General features: G+C 43.8%; 1 protein-coding gene across 1 annotated transcript in view; it reads right to left on the bottom strand.

The window, feature by feature from the left end:
- ARID4B (AT-rich interaction domain 4B) overlaps nt 1-19,951 on the bottom strand; it is a 2,517,944-nt gene that overhangs the window by 1,367,817 nt on the left and 1,130,176 nt on the right. The gene's annotated exons all lie outside the window — the stretch shown is intronic.

The following is a 19,951-nucleotide window of genomic DNA, read 5'->3' as shown; positions in this document are numbered from 1 at the left end:
GGATGGATGAGGCAGAACAGACAATTGTAGAATCATCTGTGTATTGAATAATGTTAGCATAAGGAATGGATCGGAAAAAATCATTGATGAATATATTAAAGGCAGAGGTCCCAGTATGGAATCTTGCGGGACACCAGTAGGGGTGTTGAGGAAACAGGAGGTAGCTTTTTTCCATTTGACAGCTTGTTGCCTGTTGGAGAGGTAGCTGGTGAACCAATTGAGAGATGAAGGCGATAGGTTTAGGCTAGATAATTTAGTAAGTAGTAGGTAATGGGAGATGGTATTGAAGGCCTTAGAGAGGTCAAGTAGGATGGTAGATACTGTAAGACCAGAATCTCTAGCTTTATTAACTATTTTGAGGAAAGAAAGGAGGGCGGTCATAGTGCTGTGATTGGGTCTGGAGCCGTGTTGGGTGGGAGTTAATAAATTGTTGTCCAAGAGATAGGGAAGGAGTTGAAGATGGATGCATTTCTCGAGGAGTTTTGAGATGGGAGAGAGAATGGTGATGGGCCGAAAGTTGGTGATGTTAGTATCAATGCCTCCTTTGTGATGGGGAATGATGAAAGCCTTTTTCCAGAGTTGCGGAACAAGACCTTCTTGGATAGAGCGGTTGATTAGGATGCTTACTGGGAAGGCAATGGCTTTGGCAGCTATACTGAGGAAGTATGAGGGAATGTTGTTGGGGGCATTGGTGCTAGGTCTTAGTTTTTGCAAGAGTTTTTTATGGTAGAAGTAGGGATGGGTTTTATGGAGAATGGTGGTGGTTGAGAGGAAGGGAGATTAGAGACTGGAGATGGACGGGGTGGTGGAGGAGGAGAAGTGGAGGTAGGAGGTGGAGTATTATTGGAGAAGGAAGAAGTTAGTTTGGAAATAGAGTTTATGAAGAAAGAGTTGAATTGGGTGGCAAGATCGATGTCTTGAACATTTGGGTCTGGACTTGGGTTAGCAGTTGTGCCAGGTTTAAGTAGGTTAGAGACCCCTTTCCAGAACTTTTGTGGATTGGTTTTATGGTTGCTTTGGAGTAGGGGGATGTGGTTTTGGCAGTCTGCTTTGATAAGTTTTTTTACTGAGTTGCGAAGAGTTTTGTACTCATTAACGGTAGAGGGGGTTTTATTCCTTTGGTAACGTTCCCAGGCTTTGTCTCTAAGTCGCATGACAGATAATGTGTGTTATTTGTTAGCCAAGGGGCGGTTTTGTTTTTAATTCTTTTGTTTTTTGTGGGGGCATGACTATCTAGAAGGTTTAGGAAAATTGTGTTGAAGTGTTGAATAGCATTTTCCAGGGGAACAGTTTTTAAAGGGTGCCAATTGAGTGATTTTAGTGAGTCAGAGAAGGCTTTTGGGTTGAAGTTTTTTAGGCATCGGGTACTGACATAATTATGAGTTATTTGTAAGGGAGAAGGAAAATGCTGAGCAAAGGTGGTCGCTGAGGGAGTCGGGAAGAGTACCACTGTCAGGGCAGTAGTGGGGGTGAGAGACTAGGATCCAGTCTAGGATGCTGCCATTGGTCAAGTCTTGAGTGGGTCGTGTAATGGAGATGATGAGTTGAGAGTAATTATATAGGTTGATGTTTAGGGAGTGTGCAGGGGACTGAATGGAGGCCCAATTAATGTTTATTTCTCCCAAGATTATAGTTTCATTACTGATATTAGTAGAAAGCCAGGAGAGGATATCTTCGAGTACTGAGATGTTGTCTCCAGGGGGAATGTAAAGGGAGGCTATGCATATGTGTTTGTGTTTATTCAACTGAAACAGAGCTAGTATTAATTCTGCGCTAGCAAATTGGGGGATGGGTTTATTGTGCGGAGTTATGCAAAGAGAGGATGAGTAGAGTATGGCTACACCACCACCCTTTTTGTGGGTTCTGTCTTTTCTGATGATGGAGTAATTAGGTGGTACTATTTCTGCATCTTTTATGTGGGGTTTTAACCAGGTTTCAGATATGGCTAAGATGTCGGGCTTATTGTAGACTAGCCAGGCCTGTAGGTTGGGGATTTTGTTAGTTATGCTTTGGGCATTAAAAGCTGCTAGTAGGATGGAATGAGATATAAAGGTAGGGGTGGTTGGGCCAGGGTTGGGATGTATATCTCCGGATAAAAGTATGTATGATAGAAGTTGGATTATGTAATGAAGGTGTTTGGATTGATTTGTTTGTGTGTTGTGAGTTATGAGATTTCTGAGGGATATAGGAAGTAGAGTGGGAAATGAGGTTGTATGGGGAGTAATGAGTTTGTAGTGAAAGCAAAGGTTGTTGTTGATGGGATATAGGGAAGGATGTATTGAGATAAGTGAGTGTGACTGAGATGTGAGGAGTGAGGCTGTTGTGTGACAGGGTGGTATGTGAGTTAAGGGGTTGGGCTGGGTTAGGTAGTGGATATAGGTGAGGTTCAGAAGAAGTAATAGTGTAGTCGAAAGGGGTGTATAGTTTGTAATCATGGTAAGAGTATGAGGAAGCTGTATATGGTGTTGATTCATGTGGGTGGAAGATATGGGATGTAAGGATGGTGGGCGGGGAAGGGAGTAGGAAGAGGAGGGGTGTAAGGGGGTGGAGTTAAGTGAAGGATAGGAAGTGGGAGTGGTTGTGTGGGTATAAATGTAGATGTAGTGGGGGTGGGTGGAATTTGGGGGTAGGGTAGGGGAGCAGAGTGAGCCCGCAGGGCGAATGGAGCGGGGAAGAAAAAGAAAAGAAAACCAGCGGCAAAAAAGTATCAGCCACTGCCAGTAAAATAGTAAGGTAAGCAGGTAAGTAGATGTGGAACCAGTTAAGGGAGAAACTAATGGACAGAGTGAATGATGCCTGGTTCAGGTATGGTAAGTTTTTCAGGAGGGGAGTTTTACCACTTTTCCCAGTGTAAGAAAAAGAAAGAAGAACTGGGTCTTGAGCTATAAAGACAGGATTAAATGATTAAAGCCAAGGTTAGGTTAATGCTATACCTTGTAGGTGTTGGTAGGTGCTGCCACCTAGTGGCAATATTACCAAGGCAGTTAAGAAGGTGAGGGGGCCAGTTAAGGATTTACTATGAAAGTGTTTGGGACAAATACGGCCTGGAGGGGGGAGTAATTTCGTTTGGACCACAGTAGGCTGCTGAATCGCTTACATAGGAGGTTGGAGAATAACAATAGTCTATAAGTAGGTAGTTACTGGTACAGTACCTAGTTTTAGGCTACCTACATTCACAGAGTCTATGTTTGGGAAGTCTTCACTGTAGGTCTATAGGCACAAACTAGCCAACAAAGCTCCAGGGAAATGCCCAAGTTATTGCAGGAGGTGTTCCTTTTGTTTAGAGGCAGGATGGGAACTTCTGGAGTGAGCTTCGGTGGTGTGGAACTGTAAAATGAGAGGAGAGACACACTAGGTTAGGTTATTAAAAGGTTATAGAAGTGTAGGTTAAAGGAAGGGGAAGAGCTAGTGGAATAATCAGTAGAGGAGAAATAAAAGCAGGTAATATAGTGGGAGGGTATAGAGCTCAAAAGACAGGCTTAGAAGTAATATAATAGGTGGTTAGAGAGGTCAAGGGATAGACATGGAAGAAGGGAAGGTGGTGAGAGAGGTAGCAGTGGAGGACAGCAAGATTAAGGATAGGGAACAGTACAGATTAGGCAGAGAATGAACAGGAATTAAAAGCACAAACACTCTACAAAATATAACTATAATACAGTGCCCCAGCCCATTCCATGGGTACTGGGTTTAGCAGAAATATTCAACAAACAATCAGAGACTAATCCAAGCAGTTAGAGTACTTAATAAAGCAATTCAGGGCAGTTAGACCACATTATGAATACAGAAAATGGCAATGCAGTGCACCATGTGGCCAAGTTAACATGACAGGGATAAATTATAAAACTATATTGTCCAAGGCTGTCTAGCCACATCAATAATCATGACTAAATCTAAGCAGTGCCCTATCCACTACCTAAAGGTATCAAAAGGATACTTTTTATGAGGCTATGACTATTTCTACTAACAGTCAGAGTGAGAACCAAGCAGAGCAGCTAGAGACAAATAAAACACTTAAAATACAGTTAAAAAGGCAATGCTGAGCATCACAAAAAATAATACATGGCAGAAGAAAGAAAACTAGAATATTAACACATACCAGGCATCCTAAACAGTAACTGTGGCATAGTTATATCCAAGCAGAGCCAATTAGCACTAGCTACAAGTATCAACCAAGGGTATCTGAAGGCAGCTGTATCTTTACAACTGCTGTTTTACGATGCTTTCTGTGAAATGGGAGAGTGAAAAAAAGGCAATGAAAGCCTGCGTTTAGTGGTCGGTAGACCTGTGCGATGTTGGTGCACAAATGATGCCTAGTTGGGTGTAGTAGTTAACTAATGTAGGCCATATGGCTGGTGACTGAGCGAGGAGTACTCTACTCATCGTGATTTATATAAACACGCAAGGAAATTACCCACTTAGTAGGTGTTCATAAATATGGTCCGGATTATGCACAACTATGATAAAAAGCCTCTATGGGGCTCAAACACTGGTAAGACCTTCAAGTATATGGAGGAAAGTTAACTAATATGGACTGGACTGTTGGTGACTGACCAAGAAATACTCAACTCAGCCTAATTAATATAAACAGGCGAGCTATTGCCCACTTAGGAGGTATTAATACATAAGGTCCGGATTACGCACAACTATGATAAAAAGCCTCTATGGGGCTCAAACAGTGGGAGGACCTTCAAGTATATGGAGGAAGGTGGAAGCAAAAGTCAGATCTGCGATGCCCGTAGTGTGGGACAAATACACTGGTACCGCCAACTATGGTCAGCAGTTCTTAGCTTGCTTCGCTGAGATGGGAAGCGTCGGCGGGGCTCAGTCAGAAGAGAAAACCTCCACTAAGGGGGAGGAAGGTGTAAGTATGTCTTAGGTGTGATGTGCGTGAAATGGAAACAGTACGACACCACAAAGTTCCCTTTCCTCGGGGACTACATGAGAGAGGTATGCTAAAATCCCACATGCAGTGAGATAGCTCTATCTAGGGGAGAAAAATGAACAGATTCTGCAATGCACCTCAGATGAAGCATGTTAGAATTACGACGCCTTGCAGACAGCGAGGAAAGAAAATAACAAGGAGCTAGGGATTAAAAAAGTAGAAACTATATAGCCATTGTGAGGGTAGAAGAGCTTGCCACAGGAGGCACAGGAAAGCGTCTGATGCTTAAGTAAAGGCGGTCTCTAGCTGTCCGCTGTGGAACAGTGTAGTCTCAAAACAATGCAGAGGGTTTAGGAAAAAGGAGTATCACGAACAGTTTAAATGAGGGAGAACATTAGTAACTAATATGAATATATACACTGACATGAGCGCAGTAAAGTAGTACATTCCTCTAAACAAGCAGACATATCTATTAATCACACACAAACTAATATCGTACTAACCCTTTATTCTGAAAGGCCAACCGGGAGGCGAATCAGGCAGTACTACCGTGGGAACAAACACAGGGGCGAAGAGGGATGTGGACAGATATGACCGGGCATTTAAAAATGGCGCCACAGATCCTGGCGTCTAGAAATAGATTCCTGGGCAGCCACGTGATGAGGGGGAAGGGATAAAAAGAGGGGAGATAGGGTGGGATCTGAGACAGGGAAGAGCAGGTGGGAGGAGAAAAGTATTAGAAGCTGAGAGCAGGGACAGAAAAGAAAAACCAGCGGCAAAAAAGTATCAGCCACTGCCAGTAAAATAGTAAGGTAAGTAGATGTAGAACCAGTTAAGGGAGAAACTAATGGACAGAGTGAATGATGCCTGGTTCAGGTATGGTGAGTTTTTCAGGAGGGGAGTTTTACCACTTTTCCCAGTGTAAGAAAAAGAAAGAAGAACTGGGTCTTGAGCTATAAAGACAGGATTAAATAATTAAAGCCAAGGTTAGGTTAATGCTATACCTTGTAGGTGTTGGTAGGTGCTGCCACCTAGTGGTAATATTAACAAGGCAGTTAAGAAGGTGAGGGGGCCAGTTAAGGATTTACTGTGAAAGTGTTTGGGACAAATACGGCCTGGAAGGGGGGGGGGGGGTAATTTTGTTTGGACCATGGTAGGCTGCTGAATCGCTTACATAGGAGGTTGGAGAATAACAATAGTCTATAAGTAGGTAGTTACTGGTACAGTACGTAGTTTTAGGCTACCTACATTCACAGAGTCTATGTTTGGGAAGTCTTCACTGTAGGTCTATAGGCACAAACTAGCCAACAAAGCTCCAGGGAAATGCCCAAGGTATTGCAGGAGGTGTTCCTTTTGTTTAGAGGCAGGATGGGAACTTCTGGAGTGAGCTTCGGTGGTGTGGAAATTCACAGAGTCTATATTTAGGAAGTCTTCACTGTAGGTCTACAGGCACAAACTAGCCAACAAAGCTCCAGGAAATGCCCAAGGTATTGCAGGAGGTGTTCCTTTTGTTTAGAGGCAGGATGGGAACTTCTGGAGTGAGCTTCGGTGGTGTGGAAATTCACAGAGTCTATGTTTGGGAAGTCTTCACTGTAGGTCTATAGGCACAAACTAGCCAACAAAGCTCCAGGGAAATGCCCAAGGTATTGTAGGAGGTGTTCCTTTTGTTTAGAGGCAGGATGGGAACTTGTGGAGTGAGCTTCGGTGGTGTGGATCCTTTATTCTGAAAGGCCAACCGGGAGGCGAATCAGGCAGCACTACCGCGGGAACAAACACAGGGGCGAAGAGGGATGTGGACAGATATGACTGGGCATTAAAACATAATCCCAAAAAGCTGGAGAGTAGCACCTTTCTAACAGTATAGTTGTACAAGGCAGCAACCACAGAAGGAAGAAACTAGCGCCACACCTATCTTTTTATTTACTTATTTGTCTTTTGTTAACCGGGTTAGTCCACTGGGCTGATTGCCCATTTTCAGTGGAGACCCAAGGAGAGACATTCCACAACAAAATATAACAACAAACAGAAAAAATATCGATAAAGTTTACATTGCAAGTAATATGAAAATTTGTATACACAACTACATGCAATTGTATATATGAATATAAGAACATAGCAAAACTTTTAGTTATGTACTCACCATAACTTCAGATGTTTGGGATCCATCTCGCCTACATTCTGACTGATGGGTTCAGAGCCGATCCCTCGGCTCCGACTCGGCACGCTTATGCCAAAGAGCGTAGTCTCTTATTGGCTGAGCTTACTATATCCCAGGATGCACCACTACCAATCCCCCAGATCTTGTTTGTCCGCATACATGCACACATGCACGCACTGCTTATATAACATTGATAGATGATACAAGATAAAAAAAACAGTAGTACTCAACTCGTTCAATCTCTTCTGATCTCCAAGGCAGGGGGAAGGAGGGTGGGTATTAGGAATGTAGGCGAGATGGATCCCAAACATCTGAAGTTATGGTGAGTACATAACTAAAAGATGTTATGTGATCCTATCTCGCCTACATTCTGACTGATGGGACAGCGTCCCTAGCACCTGAATCCTGGGTGGCTCACTGGAAAACACTCCTGAGTACCGTGGAACCAAATGATGCTCGCCCTTTAGATGTTACATCCAATTTATAGTGGGAAACGAAAGTGTGCGGGTTGGACCAAGTAGCCGCAGCACAAATCTCAGAAATAGCGAGCTTGGAATGGAATGCAACAGAGGTAGCCATAGCTCTAGTAGAGTGGGCTTTGACGGATGTTGTAAGTTGTTTATTTGAAGTGGAATAAGCCTGAGTAATGCAATCTCTAATCCATTTGGCAATAGCAGCTTTAGTGATGGTTTTGCCCAGTTTGTTATCTGAAAAGGACACAAACAATTGATCTGTTTTCCGAACTTGTTGAGTCCTATCTAGATAGAAACGCAATTGCCTGTGAACATCCAATGTATGGAATGTGTATTCCGCCTTGTTTGAAAATTTTGGAAAGAAAACTGGTAACTCCAAGGACTGTTGGAGACAGAGATTAGAACAAACTTTTGGAACAAAAGATGGGTTAGGCCTAAGTGATACTCTATCCTTGTGAAAAATCAAGTACGGTGGTTTGATAGATAGGGCTTGAAGTTCTGAAACTCTTCTTGCAGAGGTAATTGCAACTAAGAAGGCAGTTTTCCAGGACAGATATTTCAACTCACATGTAGCAGCTGGTTCAAAGGGGGAAGATGTTAAGGCACGAAGTACCAAATCAAGATCCCACGGATGCGCAGGATGAAAAACTGGGGGTCTTAAAAGTACAGCACCTTTCATGAAAGTTTTACATAATCCGTTGCTCATCAACGGGGGGTCTATGGATTAGTGAAATTTGGAGATAGCTGCTAGCTGGACTTTAATAGTCGAGACTGAAGATCCTTGATGAAACAAGGATGTTAAAAATTTCAAGACCTCTGGTATCGGGGCAGTAATAGGGTCTAAGCCTTTAAGTTGGACCCAGATCGCAAACCTCTTCCACTTACTGTGATACAATTTCTTAGTGGAGGGTTTGTGGGCTGAAGATAAAATGTGAATAACTTCCGGGTCCAAGACGTGATTTCTGACTAAAGTCGGAAGTGGAGGAGCCAAGCTGTTAGTTTCAAAGTGTGAAGGGACTGGTGCTGTTGTCCCGACTGATGAATCAGAAGGTCCGGAGTTAGATCCAAAAACCAAGGACCGTCCAGAGCAAATTTCTTTAGGTAGGGGAACCATACCTGACGAGGCCAGTACGGAGCAATTAAAATCATTGTGGACCTCAATTGGGAAGCTTTCTGGATGACTTTGGAGAGGAGCGGAACTGGAGGGAAAGCATAAAGTAGTCCTGCTGGCCAAGGTTGGACTAGAGCATCCGTAGCTGCCTCCCCTTGACGCGGGGTCAAGGAAAAGAACCTTTTGCACTTCGTGTTTTGTGGTGTCGCAAATAGGTCGCAGCACGGGGTCCCCCATCTTTTGAAAACCTGAGCTGCTACTGTCTCGCTCAGGGACCACTCGTGAGGAGAGAGAATAGTCCTGCTTAATCTGTCCGCCAATACATTGGATTTTCCTGGAATGTGGGTCGCTACCAGGAAGCGGTTGGTAGCTACCGCCCATTCCCACACCCTCATGGCTTCTCTGCAAAGGGGGTAAGATCTGGTCCCTCCTTGTTTGTTTAGATACCAGACCACTGACATGTTGTCTGTTTGGATAGCAATAATGCCTTGAGGGAGAAACTTGTGGAGGGCCTGTAGGGACAGAAGTACAGCCCTCATTTCCAACATGTTGATATGGATTAATGTTTCGTTCGGAAGCCAAGAACCCTGAACTGACCTGCCCAGACAATGCCCCCCCCACCCCATCTGGGAGGCATCTGTTGTCAAGGTGGCCACCGGAGGGGGTATGACAAAAGGTCTTCCCTGATTCAGATTGGATGGCTGAAGCCACCAGCGGAGGTCCCGTTTGCACGTTTCTGTAATCAGTATGTGATGATTGAGAGGCAGATCCTGAAAAGACCATTGTGTGGATAACAGCCACTGAAGAATCCTCATGTGCAATCTTGCCAGAGGAACTAGAAGAACCGTGGCAGACATTGAACCTAGAAGTTGCAGGACCAACCTGGCTGGGGCTTTGGATGTTAGAATCAGGGCTCGGACTTGACCTTGTAATGTTTGTATCCTTTCGGAAGGAAGGAAGACTCGCATCAATTTTGAATCTATCTCTGCTCCTATGAATCTTATGCGCTGAGAGGGCAGCAAGACAGACTTTGACCAGTTGAATGTAATTCCCAGGGAAGCACCCAGGGAGATGGTGGCTTGTAGGTTTTCTAGTAGTAGATGCCTGGTGGTGGCAGTCAGGAGCCAGTCGTCCAGATAGGGAAACACTTGGAATCCGAGACTCCTCAGGTGAGCAGTCACTACTGCCAAACACTTGGTGAACACCCTGGGGGCTGTGGTGAGACCAAAGGGCAGTGCACAAAATTGGAAATGACTGTCTCCCAGGCTGAAGCGCAGATACCTCCTGGACGCCTGATGTATCGGTATGTGATAATAGGCATCCTTGAGATCTATGGAGCACATCCAAACATCCTTCTCCAACAATGGGAGAATGGATTGTAAAGTGACCATTCGGAATTTGGACTTCATGACGGACTGGTTTAGTTTGCTGAGATCCAAAATGGGTCTCAGGTCCCCTGTCTTTTTTGGCAATAAAAACAACCTTGAGTAGTTTCCGGATCCGATCTGGTCTGCGGGGACCGGTTGGATGACTCCTTTTTCTAACAGCTTTGAAGCTTCTGTGGCTGCTATTTCCCTCTGACTGGGTGGTGGGTCCAGGATTTTTTTGGACGGTGGGGGAGAGTGTGTGAAGGGAATGGTGTAACCTCCGGCAATAATCCGAAGCACCCATCTGTCCTGAGTAATAGACTCCCAGGCTTTTAGGTGCTTGGCAAAACGGCACCCGACTGGCTCCGGAGCAGCACAGCCGGGCAATCCCTCATGAAGTGTGGGAGGCTGAAGAGCCACGAAAGGACTCGCGGTCTCCAGTGTTGCGGGGCCCTCTGCCGCCTCTGGGACGGCGTCTCCCAGAAAAATTTCCCCGTCCTCTGCCTCTGGAAGGGGAATCTTCCTGCTGTTGAGGAAAGAACTTCTGTGATTTGCGGAACCACATCTTCCCTCCACTTTTAGCCTTGGGATAAGGCCGAAAGGGAGTGGAATAACGTGCTCCTACGGCAGATAAAGTTTTTCCCTCCTGCTCACAGCGGGTAAGAGTGTCTTTTACCTTGGGTCCAAACAAAGAGGACCCATCAAAGGGAGCGTCGGCAAAGGAAGATTTGAAGGCCTCCGCGAAATGACACAAACGGAGCCAGGCTTGTCTCCGTAGAGCTACGCCTGTGCCTGCCGCTCTGCCCGCCCCTTCGGCCGCATATGAAATGAGCCTCATGGACGAGTTAGAAATCGAGGTAAGGAAAGCCAACTGAGAGCTAACCGACTGGGCTAGCTGCTCAGGTAGGTTACCTGAGAGGGAGTCTGACAGCTCCTTGACCAGATCCCTCTGTAGTCTGGTGAAATGTGCCAAATAATTCAGGGACCTCAGAGTAAAGGCTGCTGAAGTCAGGGTGCGCTTCCCGTACCGGTCCATGCTCCTAGACTCCTTATTAGGAGGATGGACGGACGTTGAAGCCTCTGCCACGTCCTGCTGTGTAGCAGATGCCACCACCATGGCATCTACAGCCACGCCTTTCATCAAGAACTCCTTCTCGGGTGGGGCAGACAAAAATTTGTTAGGGCGAGAAGGGACTGGTTCCACAGTATCTGGGTGTTCCCACGCCCTTTGACAAACCAAATCCAGGAGCTCGTCGAAGGGTGGAGACACCCAGGAGGCGGAGGGTTGAGCCCCGAAGGCCTTGAGAAGCACTGACTCATCAGCGGAGGGGGGTTTGGAAATCCAGCCACCTCGTTGCTTAAGGATCTCTAGAATGTCTGCAAATGAGACATCATCCGAGGACGACCTTGGGGACCCCTCTGCATCATCAAGATCAGTGTCTGATGTAAGAGACTCGGGGGAGTCCACGTGCTTCCTCTTGCACGATCTCTTCCTCGGGGGCTCTTCAGAAGACAACTCCAAAGAACCCTCAGGAGGAGGGGAACCCCCAGTGGGGGTAACCTCAGGCCCCGGGGCTCCGCTGTCTAGAGACAGGGGAACTGCCAAAGACCCAGTCTCCATGCCCAGGGAAGGTGCCGGTAGAGCCGCAGAGATGACCAAAGAAGACTTGGCCAAGGCACTCCTCATAGCTCTGAAAGCCGGACCCCCAGAATCCTGGGAGTGTCCGGTACCCGGAGCCATGATAGCCGACGGAAGTCCCGCGGCCGAAGCACCGAGAGGGAGGCTCGGAACCGACAGCATTGGTCCCGAAACGTCACCCCCGGGTCCGGCCGAGGAAGTCCGTGTGCTAAACTCGGACCCGAAGGCCGGGGTTGGAGTAAGGGTCGGAGCCGACCCTAGGATCTCTATCGGCTCCATCAGCACCTGCTCCGACGGAGCCGAAGCGGTCGGAGGAGGAATAGCAATGGATTGGGCTATCGGCTCCGAAGCCAATTGGGTCGGAGCCGAAACAAATTTTTGAAAGACTGGGGACTGGAACAGTCTTTGGAGCACCCTGTCTATGTCCGAATCTGACATCCTCGATGACCTGGAAGAGACCGAACGGGTCCGAGTAGGTCTCTCCAACGGCTCCACGGGACTAAGGGACCGGCTCCGAGGCGACTCGATAACTATCGGCGCCGATGGAGCGGCCAACTCAGTTTCCATCGGTGCCGAAGAGGACTTCGGCGCCGAGGAGGAAGTGTCTGAGCGGACGACCTTCATCGGCTCCGAGATCAGTGGAGCCGATGAAGGTGACCCGCCTCTCGATGCCCCAGCCATCGGCTCCGAACCCAGAGGAGTCGAGACTGGAGGCATCGAGGCAGACCGTTCCACCCTCGGCTCCGAAGTCCGTGGAGCCGAAGGAGAAGCCTGCCTATGTCTTTTGGCGGTCGGGTCCGACGGACTGGTCGGAGCCGACGCCCTTTTCTTTTTAGCAGGAGAAGGAGAGGATGCTAAAGCTTCTTCAAAAGAGGGTTTTATAAGACCTTTCAAAATAAGTTTATTTTTCCTCTCTTGGAGGACCCTCGAGGAAAAAGCGTGACACACGCTGCAGGACTCCTGCAAATGTTTGGCGCCCAAACAATATACACAGAGAGAGTGGTCGTCTGTGATCGACATCTTAAAACTGCACTTAGTGCACTTTTTAAATCCTGAAGGCCGAGGAGCCTGTGACATTATGGTAATCCAAACACAGTACTTGCCAAAATAAACACAAGAAATACACTGTCTACACTGTAGAATTTTCTTGCTCCCTCTTTCTCTTTACTTTCTGTCCTTATATGAGGACTAACACAACCAAAAGAAGAAACAGACTACGTAGAGACAAAAACCTGAAATCCTCTCCACTAGACGTATAATAACAGGAACTGGCCAACTACGAACTGACAGGGGGAAGGCCCTTCAACTCCTATGGGACCTAGTCTGTCAAAAAAAACGGTCACACACAATATTTTCACCAAAGAAAAACTCAATTAAACTCCAAAAACCACTAGATAGCTGTTAAAACAGCTTTTTGTTAAATTTTAAAGAAGATCCTGACAGGAAAGTTAGTGAATAAAACACTACTTAGCTCAGCCAAGCTCGAGACCACGTCTTCGCTTGTTAGCGGCAAACGAGATCTGGGGGATTGGTAGTGGTGCATCCTGGGATATAGTAAGCTCAGCCAATAAGAGACTACGCTCTTTGGCATAAGCGTGCCGAGTCGGAGCCGAACCCATCAGTCAGAATGTAGGCGAGATAGGATCACATAACATCATACATTCAACTGTTGGTGGAAAATTAACAAAGCAGAAAATCTAGCAAAGACAATAGCTAAAAAGTATAAGACGTGGCAACCTGTAGAAGAAAGGAGATTTACAGTAGGACATCAGTAAAAAGCTCTTACCAAGTTATGAGAAGAAGAAAAGGAGTAACAAGTTGGGTTGAAATAGCGGGGTGGGGAGGAAAGTTTGGAGAGAAAAAAGGCAGAGTATGACAATAGCAAGGGGGGGGTGAGAAATATACTAGATAAAGGGAGAGATGAGATTTAAATATAGTTTTGCTCAGCAGCAGAGCTGAGGCACTATAGTAGTAATATTTATTAAAGTTATATTAAGGTAAGGAGAGGTAAATTGCTATGGTCTAACAATTAGGTGAGTATGTGTTAGGTAGGGTTGTGACAGGTGCTGAAGGGAGAGTTAGCAAGGTAGTTCTTTAGCTCTCTTTTAAAATGAAATAAGGATTGAACAGAACATATATTGGTTGGGAGTTTGTTCCAGGTTTATGATATAGAGCATTTATAAAGTAATATGGGTATTGTTTTGTTGGGCCTGCAGGTGTCAAGTAGCCAATGGTCAGCACTACGGAAGGATTGTGAAGGCTTGTATTGGGATAGGAGGGTGGACAGGAAGGGACAGTCGGCAGGTTTGTAAAGTAGGGAATGTGTCATCAGTAGCTGAGTTGGAGTGGTTGAGGGAATTCAAGCCACTGTAGGTAGTTAAGGGTTAGGCGGTGATCGGATTTATAAGGGAAGTTACAGGCAAATCTGGCTATCCTGTTGTAGGTTTGTTGAAGTTTGGTTAGTTGATTTGCTTAGAGATGGGTAAATATAGGGAAAGCATACAGTAGGCAGGGGAGGAGGTAGGCTTGAGCTAGTGAAGTCCTTGAAGTGATAGATAAGGATTTTCTGTTTCTATACATAGGTTCATAGGTAGGTAGGTACTAGGCTATCTGCCCGAAAGCATTTATAAGTCTAGCCAAAATGTGTTAGCTTTCGCCGCCCCCTTAGATTAGTTCCCTGTGCCTCTGTCCAGCAGAGCCACTGAAGTGATCCCCAGGGTAAACTTTGTTTCCCATCCACTCTGAGTTTTTGACTGGTCTTTTTGACACACTGTTGAATATGAATATCAAATTTCAGTTGATCTTCAATTGTAATTCCTAGAGGTTTGGTATGGGAGGTAGCATGAATGATGGTGTTGTCTAGAGAAGTGAGACTGAAGGAAGGTTTTACGGCTGGACATAGATTTTGGAGAGAAAAAAGAAGACGCTTAGTTTTCTTTGGATTAAGGATGAGTTGGTTACTGATTACCCAGTGTCCAATAGTGTTAAAAAGTCTGGGTGAGGGAGTGAAGGTCAAAAGGGTTGTCGAACAGGATAATATGAGTAGAATCATTGGCGTTCTGGATTACAGAAGAGGTGTAGCAGGCGGAGTGGAGATTATTAGTAAAAATATTAAAGTGTAAGAGAAATCCATGGGGTGCATCTGTTTGGATAGGTAGGAAAGGTGACCAGGAAATCTTCCATCTAACAGATTCTTGTCTGCTGTTAGGATAACTAGAGAACCAGAGAGTAGTTGATGCAGAGAAGTTGAGTTCAATTAGTTTAGTAAAAGCTTAAGGTGGGAGATGGTGTTGAATGCCTTGGAGAGGTCCAGAAAAAGGCATGACACCAGTTTATTATCTCTTGCCTCTGCTATAGTTTGGGTGAAGGAGAGAAGGGTTGTGGATGTGCTAGGGTGAAGCCTAAATCTGTGTTGAGAGAAGGTGAGGAGATTTTCCTAGAGCAGATATTTAAGAAGTTGGCAGTGAATAACATTTCTCCAGATTTTTTGAGAGAGGGGAGAGATTGGCTATAGGTCGGAAATTGGAAGGATTGGTGAAATTACCTCCTTTGTGAAGTCAAACTGTATAAAAGGATTTCCAAATTTCAAGGACTGAGGATTCTTTAATAGAACGGTTGATGAGGATAGAGTTAGGATATGCTATAGTACTGGCTGCAAGTTTGAGAAATTGGGGGGGGGGTAGGTTGTCTAAGGAAGGAGAGCAAGGTTTAAGTTTCTGCAAAAGGGACTTTATATAGGCAATAGAAACAGGTTTCAGGGAGAAGTATGAGTGAAGGTAGGTGGTGGAGGGGGGATTGTGACTAGTTACTGTCGGGGGAGTTAGTTTGTGGATAGAGTCTATGAAGCAGTTGTTTAGTAGGGTGGCAGTTTCAAGAGGTGATTTACTGGGGAAGGGGTTGGGGGAGAAGGTTTCCCCGGGTAGATAATACTGTTCATGGTGCACCAACAATTTTTTGGGTTTGAGGTGTGAGTAGATTGATCTTTTTGATATATTTTTTCTAGTTTCTGGTAATAATTTTTTAGCAAGGTTTCTTAGTTCTTTGAATTTTGGGAGGAGAAAACATGTTGCCTTTGTCCACTGTTTCTAGGTAGTGTCTCTAAGTTTTATGGTGGAAAGGGCATCTTTAGAAAGCCAGCATGTGGGAATAGATTTAATCCTAATTTTTCTGATGGGTTCTAGGGTGTTTAGTATCTTTAGAAAAATATTGTTAAACTCAAGAACAGCATCATTTAGAGGAAGGTTAAATGGATGAGACCAACTTACAAGAAAGAGTTGGTAGTTGAATGTTTCTGTGTTGAAACTGGTCAGGTTGGGCAGTCTCTATAAAGGTGGGTTTTTGAGGTTTGAGAAGGTACTCTTAATACTGATACTGGGAGGTGATCACTTAAGGAGTCTGGTAAAGTGCAGAGATTATGGTACAGATTAGGGTTGAAAGTTAAGATCCAATCAAGAATGGAGCTGGAGTTTTTATTGATGCGAGTGGGAGTAGAAACACAGTTGACTGAAACCAAAAAGCTTTATACTAAGACTGTGGGAATGGGGGGAGAGTTTATTCCAATTAATATTGACGTCACCTAGTATGATTGTCTTGTAGGGTAGATGTTGGGAGATCCAGGATAAAACAGATTCAAGAACTGTAATACTGTTAGCAGGGGGTATACAGATGGGTACTATTGTAAACTTCTTGTGTGGGTTAAGGTGACAGTTGAGAAAGACTAGTTCAGGAAGGGGGAGGGGGGAGAGGTTAAGCTGTTCTGAGTACAAGACAGCAACACTGCTCCCTTTTTTGGAAACCCTGTCTTGACTGAATATGTTATAGCTGGGGGGGTAGAATTTCTGAGTCAGATATGAGGTTTGAGGAAAGTTTCTGAGAGAGTTGAGATGTTGGGAGAGTGTAATTCTGTGATTTTATTTGGGAGACTTTGTAGATGTATGGAGTGGACAGACTGGTATTTAGTTGGAAAGGTAGGGGAGTTAGTGCCCAGTAGGTGTGGTAGAAGTGGAGGAAGAGGATAAACCAGGATTTGGGTGGATGCCCCCATCTGGCAGGAGTGTTACTAGAAGTAAATTAGATTTAGGGAAGAAGTAGTAGTAAGTACTGGTTTTGAACTTAAGTTTGGGGGAAGAGACAGAAAGATTGAGATGTTTCAGTTTGTAATAATGAATATAGGAGATACTGTAGAGAGAGGGAGAAATAGGGAAGTGGAGGGTGTTGTTATAGGGGGATGTTACTTGGGTAAGAGTGGGTAACGATGGAGGGTATAGTAGGTCCGAGTGATACGATGATAGCCAAGATAGGAGGAGGAGGAGAATGGTAGGTGAGAGGAGATAAAGTAGCATGCTAATTACTTTATGTGAGTGTATTATAGAGATGAGGAAAGTGGAGTTACTGAGTGACTGGAGAAATTTAAAAGAGTTAAGAAGGACTAAGGAGGAACAGTGGGGTAGGGAAGTGGAAGTAGAATAAGGTATAAAAAAGAAAAAAATCAGGGTTAAGCAGAGAAGGAGAGAGGGAAACTGAATTGCGTTGAAGGGTTAAAAGGAACTGGGAGGAGTGTGAGTTAGGGGAAGGAGTATGAGAGGATTTAGGGATTAGGGTAGGGATGTGATGTAACTGGATAATTGGAGTGAGGGGGAAGGGTGTAAAGAGTGGTTAGAGCATACATTTAGTGTAAGCAGGGGTCGGTTGTAAAGGGGTTAGGGTAGGGAAGCAGAGTGAGCCTGAGCATAGCAAGGGCGAACAGAAAGGGGCTGTTCCTAGCTAGCCAGAGCTGTTATCATAAAAAACAATCGGGTTATGCAGAGTAGCCTGGGTGTGGTAGTTTAGCAGCTAAGGTGTACCTTAGGAAGAGAAAGAAAAGAATGTAAGCAGAAAGTGAATGGAGAATGAAGCTAGTGCAAATGCAGGAAGATTTTAAGGAGGAGAGAATAGAGGGTAGAGAATATAGCTATGGCAAGGTAGTTGTGGAGTTCAGGTAGAAGAAAAGGAAGTCAAGATAAAAAAACTAGGAGCAGTACAGTGAGCAGCTAGAGGCAGGAGAGGGTGTGTAGAGGATTTTAAGGTCAGAAAGGAGCAAGAGTGAGTGTGGAAGGGACCATAGCTTAGGAATACGCTCAGGCTTGAAGGTAGACAGGATGAGGTGTACAGCAAAAGATGGAGATTATGGGTAGGGAGGTAATGGTGAGTTCTGGTGGAGCGCAGGGAGCTGTTAAGGAGGTAGGCAATGTAACAATAGATGCTAACATACATATAATGCTGTAGATTGATGACTGGAAGCTGTTGGCTCCTGAGGCTTTGCAATATTCTGGAGTCAGTTAGGTGTTTGGAAGGTTCATCTGGGCTGGACAGAGATCCGCGCAAGGCAATGGAAAAAGGTAATAGGCTAGGAAGGTCATTGAACCTAGAAGAAATAAAAAAAAAAAAAGGGGGGGGGGTAAGGTTAAGTACTGAGAGGAAAACTGGAGGATTAGAGTACCAGGGATAAAACAACAACAGGATAGTGAGAAAAGTAGGAGTAGGTATGAGCATTAAATGGGAGCGTGTGTGTGTGTGTGTGTGCGCTAGTGTTTTCCTGTGGAGCCTGCATGTCCAAAAGAATAAACTGCATAAGTCAAGACCTCAAACTTTAAAAACCACAAATGGTAAACCAGCGGACAACGCAGGGTTATTACCCAGAACAGCGTACTTTTCAACGAACAAACAAACGAGACAAATGGGACTAATATTGTTAATAATTTGACTACATGTGAGTATGTAATTAACCTGTCTGGTTTTGAGCTTTCAGATATTCATATAGTTGTATTAGAAAAAGGTTTAAAGTTCATACCAACGGTCTTACCGAGACTACATGAGTTGAAGTGTGATGTTTTTCGTTTAATACGAAAGTTAAAGCTTGTGCATTTCTTCAATTTAGAAGGTGAGAATAATAAAGATGAGAATAATGTAAATGAACAAAGTAGTAGTTCGGATGATAGTTTTTACTCATGTTATTCTATGGAAGATGAAGTTGTTTGTAATAATGCTTATTGCAAGTTAAATACGGAAAAAATCAAAGTGATAAGTGACTTTATTCCATATTGTAATAATGAATGTATATCTCGTTTAGATATGTCATTGAATCATAATATACAAATAGCATTTAATAGATTTATAAATAAAAATAAGAAATGTATAAAGTATAATTTGGATAAAAACGAATGGGAATGTTTAAATAATTTGAGTAAGAATGCACAAATGGTGTTTAAACCGTCAGATAAAGGTGGGAAGTTGGTGTTAATGAACTACATTCAATATTCTTTGACGTGTTACAAACATTTAAATGATAGTACAGTATATCAATATATAGATATGTCAGATTATTATAAAGCTCAAGCTCAATATACTGAATTATTAGATAAAGGTAAAAGACTTCATTATTTTTCTACTAAGGATGTAAAAGACAAATTTGCTATAAGGAATCCTAGAATGCCATGTTTTTATTGTTTGCCAAAAATTCATAAGGATTTGTTAAATCCGCCAGGACGCCCTATTGTTTCAGCTAGTGGAAGTTTTTTGAATAATATCTCTTGTTTTTTACATGAATTTTTGGTTCCAGTAGTTAAAAACCTACCATCATATGTAAAAGATGTTTTTGAATTTTTGACAAAAATGCATCAACTAAAATGGGAAAATGATATGTTTTTTATAGTTGTAGACGTTGTAAGCCTTTATACTACTATAAAACATGTAGATGGTATAAGAGCTATCAAATATTTTTTAGGTGAAAGTCCTATGGTAGAATACATTGTGGAATTAATTATGATGTGTTTACAGAACAACATATTTGAATTTGATGGAAATTTATACAGACAAACACAAGGAACAGCAATGGAGGTTCCCTTTGCCCCATGTTATGCTAATGTATTTATGGGCCTGTTTGAACAATTGTATATCTATACTAATCCATTTTTTCAGAATTTTGTAATTAAGTACTACAGACACATAGATGATCTCATTTTTATTTGTAAAGGTGGTATTGAGTTAGTTGATCAGTTTATAAATGAAATACAGATAAATGACATGGGAATAAAATTTGATGGATTACAGAAAGGAAATAAGGTTAATTTTTTGGATGTAGAAGTATTAGGTGAGAGTTATTGTAAAAAAGTAGTCACTAAAATACATAGGAAATTCCCAGAAGGTAATAATATACTACATGGTGAAAGTTATCATCCTTTGCACACTATTAAATCTATTCCATACACTGAGTTTATTAGAATAGTAAGATTATGTAGTAATAATATAGATAGAGATAGAGAATTATATGATAGTTTCCAGAA

The sequence above is a fragment of the Protopterus annectens genome, chromosome 16.part0 (assembly GCF_019279795.1).
Source record: "Protopterus annectens isolate FY-2018-M chromosome 16.part0, PAN1.0, whole genome shotgun sequence".
NCBI classification, from domain to species: Eukaryota; Metazoa; Chordata; order Ceratodontiformes; family Protopteridae; genus Protopterus; species Protopterus annectens.
This window is presented reverse-complemented; position numbering and strand designations above follow the sequence as displayed.